Below are 6,986 nucleotides of genomic sequence, written 5' to 3'. Positions count from 1 at the left end.
GACACACACACAAACACAGGCAAGATCGTCTCGCCGCAGGGGGTCAGGCTGATCCCGATGCTGCTGTGTGCGTGTGTCTGAGGCGGCGGCGGCGGGGAGGTCACCTCAGTCAAAATATTGCACTTTAAAGGGCACGTTGAAGAAACAGAGTCCTTCACAGCGTCTGCTTTCGCCCTCCGGTGCTACAACACAGAGAACACATCTGTCATATTGACAGGCGCACTTTATTTTTTCCTCTCCAAACTCAGCAGCACGGCAGAGCCGTTCCACCTCATAGCTCTGCTCGCTGTATATGAAAGAGACAGGTTTAAATCAGTCTCAGAGCTGTGCAGATGGGAAGGAGACGTCTGCTCACAGGTCGGTGGATTCATAGATCGGTGGGAATGATGCCGAGGAGAGAAACATTTCCAAAAGCCTGAAATATCGGTTGTCGCAGCTTAAACTCGTGTGAGTGTTACGAGCTCAGCTTTGATTATTTAGTGTTTGTGCTGATGCTCCGTCTGCCTCCAGCCGCAGGGTGAGGCGGCGTGTTTATGGTCAGCGAGGCCCGTGTATGCCCACCAACATTAAATCCTCTCAGGGATCCATCGCTCTGAAAAACGCTGCCATGAAAAGAACAACATGCAACTTTATCCCCTGCTCTGCCTGCAAATACTGCGGCATCAGACACACGCACACACTGAGACACGCACACACACGGGGTGGTGGCGTCGGGTGTCGCACAGACAGGAAGCAGAGAACAGAGGTATCGAACAAACAGGGGAAGGCGACACCGCTGTCGATACTCGGCCCCGAGGAGAACAACGGGCGCAGACAGCGGGCCGGTCTCAACGCTGTCAGACAGTCCTCTGCACCGAGGAAGTCTCCTCCGACCTCAGCAGCAAACACAACTTTAACCCAGGTTACGAGGAAGTACGACACGTGCTTGTGTTTATGGATGCACCCTTTGAGGAAAAGACAGCGACGCTCACGCTGTGGCGTCCGGTACATTCGTGTTTGTTGGGCGACGTTTGTGCAGCTCATGATTCCAGTCCAGGCTCCGCCCCTTTTTCTGGCATGTAAAGACACACTCCCTAATTGTATTTAGACTGATACTGCTTACATTTAACTAAAACTGATCTAAACACAGAAACTAAGGCTACGTCCACACGTACACGGGTATTTTTGAAAACGGAGATTTTCCGTTTTCGTTTTAAAAAATAATCCCGTCCACACGTAAACGCAGAAATGAAGGAAAACGCTGCTATGAACATGCCAAAGCAGCAGGTGGCGCTAGATTCCTAACCGTGTAGAAATGTTGGCCAATCAGAAGTCTAGAAGCCTCGGTGGGAAAAAGTAAACAAAGCTGGGGCATAGAAGCAGAACCGAGTCGTATGTGTGGAGGGACAGTAACTGTGTGTGTATATGTAAGCATTTAAACACTGCAGAGAGTACAAGTAACAGTAACAGTATTGTAGAAATTCATTTCACCGAAACAATAACGTGGCGCACAGTGTGACGTCAAAAAAGGCGCACACCTTTGACGCTGCGTTTTCTCTGTTTTCCTCGTCCACACGTAAATGCAAAAACGGAGTTTTCAGAAATCTCCACCCTGGCCGGCGTTTTTAGAAGAATAGCTTCTCTGAACTTCTCAGATGGAGCCACTGGAAAATCCTTCCTCCTAAAAACTCTGTTATCTGAGAGAATATGTTCTTCCTCATTCTTTCATCATCATGAGTGCAGGGGAGGGTGGAGCGGGTGGAGATGATGTTGAGCGATGATTTGAGACAGGAAGGTTTAAAGATTTCATATTGTTGTCTTTCATTTTCAGCTCATTGAGCAATTTTGTTTCATTTTTGTCAAACTATTCTGATTTATTTATGTCAATTAGTTATCAGCTGTGTGTGTGTGTGTGTGTGTGTGTGTGTGTGTGTGTGTGTGTGTGTGTGTGTGTGTGTGTGGGTGTGTGTGTGTGTGTGTGTGTGTGTGTCAGATCCAATGAGATCTCCTCCTGTCCTTAGCTGTTGGCTAATGACCCTGATGATGTGGAACGCTCACTGTTTATCTTCCACCTCATTAGTTTGAGGCCAATGCGCGCGCACACACACACGCACACACACACACGCACGTATGAGGCGTGGATGCACAGACCCTCACAGGTTCACACCTACGCACTTATTTTTTTAAATTTTTGATTTCATGTGTGCAAAAAAAGATTTGCTGTGATTTTCAGAACTGGACACAGAGCTGTGATGCTGCTGTGATGCTGCTGTGATGCTGCTGTGATGCTGCTGTGATGCTGCTGTGATGCTGCTGTGATGCTGCTGTGATGCTGCTGTGTGCTCAGGCCCACAGCAGCATCACAGCAGCATCACAGCAGCATCACAGGAGCCGACCAGCTCAGTTAAATCATGCCAACATTCTCAATGATGTCATTCTTGGAGACAAATTTAATGCCTCATTTACAGGCGACTTATTGGACATTTTTATGCAGTTTAACTTGGAGGTTAATTTGCTCGTACTTCACTGCAGCTGCTGGTGTTTTCTGGTGCCTTTGAAATAAAATGTGTACATCCAGCACCTGTGGTGCAGAGGCAGCCTTCATTTAAATGAAGCATAAGCCACATATATGTGACTCCCCCCACACACGCAGACGTGTCCCCGCTGACCTCCCTTTGCAGACACTCTTTAGCTCATGACTAATGGCTTAGCTGACGTTTAAATACACACCATAGATTTACAGCCATCAGAGGATGGCATGTTCTCTACAGTCAGTTTCCTGAACTTTTACCCTAATCTCAGCCTAATCTTACTTTATCCCAACCTAACAACACATCTACGCGAAAAAGGAAGAAATGAGGGTGGTTCAGGCCTTTTGCACAGCACTTGTATCCAGATGAAGGCATGTCAGGGTTGTCTGCATAACTGTAAGAAGCAGCAATGACGTCACTGCAGACAGGAGGAACCTGGTTTAAATGTTGGAGAGGAGCAGGTATTTAAAGCTAAATCAGAGGGAAACGTTACGGGTGGCGTTTCATTTGTTACCTTATTGTCATTGTGAAAGCAAAAAAAAAGCCAGTGCTAACCTCACGTTGTGTGTAACTGCGACACAGATACAGAGACTATAAAGTGATCCTACAAATGATAAAATATACATCAAATAAATCAAATTAATGAAAAAATATATTTGAAGACATAAAAACACACTCTGTAGTTACCTGTAAACACGTGCCTGTCTTGAATAAATGAAACTTCAGTCTTACATCACGAGCGAGCCGACTGAGATTGCCTAATATGATGAATCTGAATATTTATTAGCTGAAATCTGGACAAAGCAACGATGTGAATGTTCAGGTTAACGCAGCCTCCGTCAACGATGCCTAAAAAGGTAAATTCATAGGTTTAAAAACGGTTCAATGCAAACAACCACAGGCATCAACGGCGTTGGACGAAACCATCGCTATGACACAGAAGAAGTCGAACCACGCTGCACCATTGTAATCAGGCAAGGCAAGTTTATTTGTATAGCACAATTCAACAACAAGGTGATTCAAAGTGCTTTACAGAGACATTAGAAACAAAAACAAGAGAAATTGTGGCACAACCAGTCATTGATTTCCTCAATGCATTTACCAAGAGCCTGTACAGGGCCTCGGTCTCCTGGTGACATTGTGATATATATTTGTGTGTCATCTGCATAGCTGTGAGTAGTTTATTTTGTTGTTCTTTATAATCTGTGCCAGTGGGAGCATGTAGATGTTAAACAGAAGGGGTCCCAAGATGGAACCTTGGGGAACTCCACATGTGATACTTGTCTGCTCAGATGTGAAGTTACCTATTGATACAAAGTATTTCCTGTTTTCTAAGTATGTTTTGAACCAGTTTAGTACAGTTCCTGAAAGACCTGCCCAGTTCTCCAGTCGTTTGAGTAATATGTTGTGGTCAGACTGTATCAAATGCTGCACTGAGATCCAGTAAAACTAGGACTGACATTTTTCCACTGTCTGTATTCAGACATATGTCATTGAACACTTTGGTCAGAGCGGTTTCAGTGCTGTGGTTCTGTCTAAAACCTGACTGGAAGGCATTCGTAGCAGTTATTCTGTTTTAAGAAGTAACTGAGCTGTTGAGAAACTGCTTTTTCAATGATCTTACTTAAAAATGGGAGATTTGAGATCGGCCTGTAGTTGTTCATTTGTGTCTTGTCAAGATTGTCCTTTTTCAGTATAGGTTTGATTACAGCAGTTTTTAGTGGATTCTGGAAACACACCTGATAATAAAGAAAAGTTGACGATCTGTAACAGGTCTGACTCTAAAGTCTTTGAGACCTTTTTGAAAAAACTTGTTGGCAGGACATCTAAACAGCAGGAGGAGGAGTTCAGTTGACCTAAGATGTCCTCCAGGTCTTTGCTGTTAATAGGTTGAAACTGTTTCATGGTGTTTAAACAGTTTTTTGGTGGACACAGTACATATCCTGGATCTGCTGTTGATGTACCAATTGCTTGTCTAATTTTTTGGATTTTTTCTGTGAAGAATTTGGCAAAGTCATTGCAGGCCATGGTCGAATGAAGTTCAGCTGCCACTGACACAGGAGGGTTTGTTAGCCTGTCAACTGTAGAAAATAAGACCCGAGCATTATGGCTGTTTTTAGTGATGATGTCAGAGAAGTAGGACCTCCTTGCACTCCTCAGTTGTAAATTATAATTGTGAAGTTTCTCTTTATAGATGTCATAATGAACCTGGAGGTTTGTTTTTCTCCATCTGCGCTCAGCTTTCCTACACTCTCTTTTTTCATTTTTCACAGTGTGGAGTTTCTCCATGGAGACTTTTTCCTTCCAGAGATAACCTTCACCTTAATGGGAGCAATAGTGTCCATTACATTTAACATGTTAGCATTGAAGCTATTGACGAGCTCATTGACTGACCCTCTGGACAGGTCAGGTGTTAATGGGAAGACCTGGTTAAAAATTCACTACTGTGTTCAGTTATACACCGTTTTGTGATCACTGCTGTTGATATATTTGTGTGGGCTGAGATTTTACTTTCAAAGAAAACACAGTAATGATCAGACAGGCCCACATCAGTACCATTTTATACCACAAGGTGGCGCAGTGCTGTAATCTTTATATCAGTGTTAATGAGGAAGTTGTTCTTTACAGCTCTGTGGGACATGTGGGCTTATATAAAAGTGAAAAAGCGAAACCTGCGGCACACGAAACATGTCACCATGCTGGTGAAACTCTGCCCCCTGCTGGTGAAAGTTTTAGTCGAGCACTGCAGAGGGAAACTACAAAAAGCTCTTTAAATGTGAGAGCTCAGACTGTGTGTGTGTGTGTGTGTTGTGTGTGTGTGTGTGTGTGCACAGCTGTTTAAGCAGCCAGTGTGCTGACTTCGTGATGACTTCAGATCTGTGTGTGTGTGTTCTGTGTCTGTGTGTGTGTGTGTGTGTGTGTGTGTGTGTGTGTGTGTGTGTGTGTGTGTGTGTGTGATGTGCGTGTGTCTGTGTGCAATTGTGCGTGTTGACTGGATCGTCATTTTCCAGCTTTGCTACAAAGGAGCTCAGTCTTTCTCGTTCCTCTCTCTCTCTCTCTCTCTTCTCTCTCTCTCTCTCTCTCCTCTCTCTCTCTCCTCTCTCTCCTCTCTCTCTTCTCTCCTCTCTCTCACACACACCACAACACCACCACCACACACACACACACACACACACACACACACTCTCACACACACACACACAGACACTAGACATCCATTACACCTAAGCAGTCCGTCTCCCCCTCTGTTTCCCTGACAAACACACACCTCTCAGCACTTACCTGAACTCACCTCCTCCTCTCTCCTGCCTGTCTCAACCCCCTGACCCCTCCCTCCTCCCAGCTCATGGCTGCTCCATCTTTCAGAGGCTCTTCATGTTTTCCTCCTCCTTTCACAGAGTTGGACCTAATTGCATGTTGCATGTGTTTGCTTCGAGGCTTCCAGACAGAGTAAACTTTATTCCCTGCAGCAGCTCCTGGGTGGGACGAGCCTCTCGTCTCTTAATTCAGTTCTTTGACCTTTATTTATTTATTTATTTCAGAGCACAGATGTCATGTGTCATATGTCATCCTCGGCCTCTCCAGGCTTTCATCAGCACGACTTTGAGCTCTGTTTTTGCTTTGTTTTTTGTGCGCTGATCATTTGATGGCACCGGTCGAGTGTTTGGACCCAGAAATGGTTTCTGATGGCAGACCATACTTGTGGATTTATTTAAAATAACTGCTGTCTTTAAAAGCGTTAGGGTGGTGGTGGTGGTTCGTACCCTGCCTGAGATCTTCACCCGTACAGTCAGTGCAGATGTGCAGGTTAGATCCTGTGTGACGGCTGAGCAGCTGAATATTTCACTGAATTAACATTTCTAAAATCATACAACCCACATTAATGCCCAGTTTCATAGTTGTTTTTTTTGTGTGTGTGTGTGTGTGTGTTGTGTGGGGTGTGTGTGCGCGTGGCATTGTGTTGTGGTGCTGTGTGTGAGTGCTTGTATGTCCAGCTGTTTTTCGGCCCAGAGCAGCTCAGACAAACCAGGTCAAGTGTCTTCAACAGACGAATAAACACACGTCCTGCTCCTCCGTCCTCGGGAGAGTTGAAGACTGAGCCTGTGTGTGTGTGTGTGTGTTTGACTTTCTCACATTAAGACAATGAAAGGATAGGTGTGCGATTTCAGAATAGAAGACCTGCCCTCTGTGGGGGGTTTTGTGATGTGCAGATCTTAGTTTGATTTTGTTAGTCGTGTTTCAGTCTGAGACAGATGATAAAAAGAATCTGATGTTTCCTGGAGTTTTGTTTTAAATTCGAGTAGAAAAGACGGTTTTCATGCACTGACTTCAGAAGTTGGAATATTTCAGTCGTGTTTTCGGCTGTTGCAGTGTTTGTGTGCATATCCATGAGTTTGTTTGTTTCTCATCCCGACACGGTTGAGTGCACACATGTGATCTCTCTCTGATGTGTGTGTGTGTGTGTGTGTGTGTGTG

General features: G+C 44.8%; 1 protein-coding gene and 1 long non-coding RNA gene across 2 annotated transcripts in view; both read left to right on the top strand.

Annotated features, from left to right (window-relative positions):
* The window catches only part of LOC121815432, a 5,914-nt gene extending 2,347 nt beyond the window's left edge, over positions 1–3,567 (top strand). The window contains exon 2 of the long non-coding RNA XR_006055105.1: positions 1,878–3,567. This is a non-coding gene — a long non-coding RNA (uncharacterized LOC121815432). The remainder of the gene's footprint in view (positions 1–1,877) is intronic.
* slc30a6 (solute carrier family 30 member 6) overlaps positions 1–6,986 on the top strand; it is a 69,570-nt gene that overhangs the window by 19,414 nt on the left and 43,170 nt on the right. The window lies entirely within an intron of this gene.

This window comes from Haplochromis burtoni, unplaced genomic scaffold (assembly GCF_018398535.1).
Source record: "Haplochromis burtoni strain Fernald_Lab_line unplaced genomic scaffold, NCSU_Asbu1 Contig_214, whole genome shotgun sequence".
NCBI classification, from domain to species: domain Eukaryota; kingdom Metazoa; phylum Chordata; class Actinopteri; order Cichliformes; family Cichlidae; genus Haplochromis; species Haplochromis burtoni.
The sequence above is the reverse complement of the archived record's forward strand: the minus strand, read 5'-3'. Positions and strand labels throughout refer to the sequence as shown.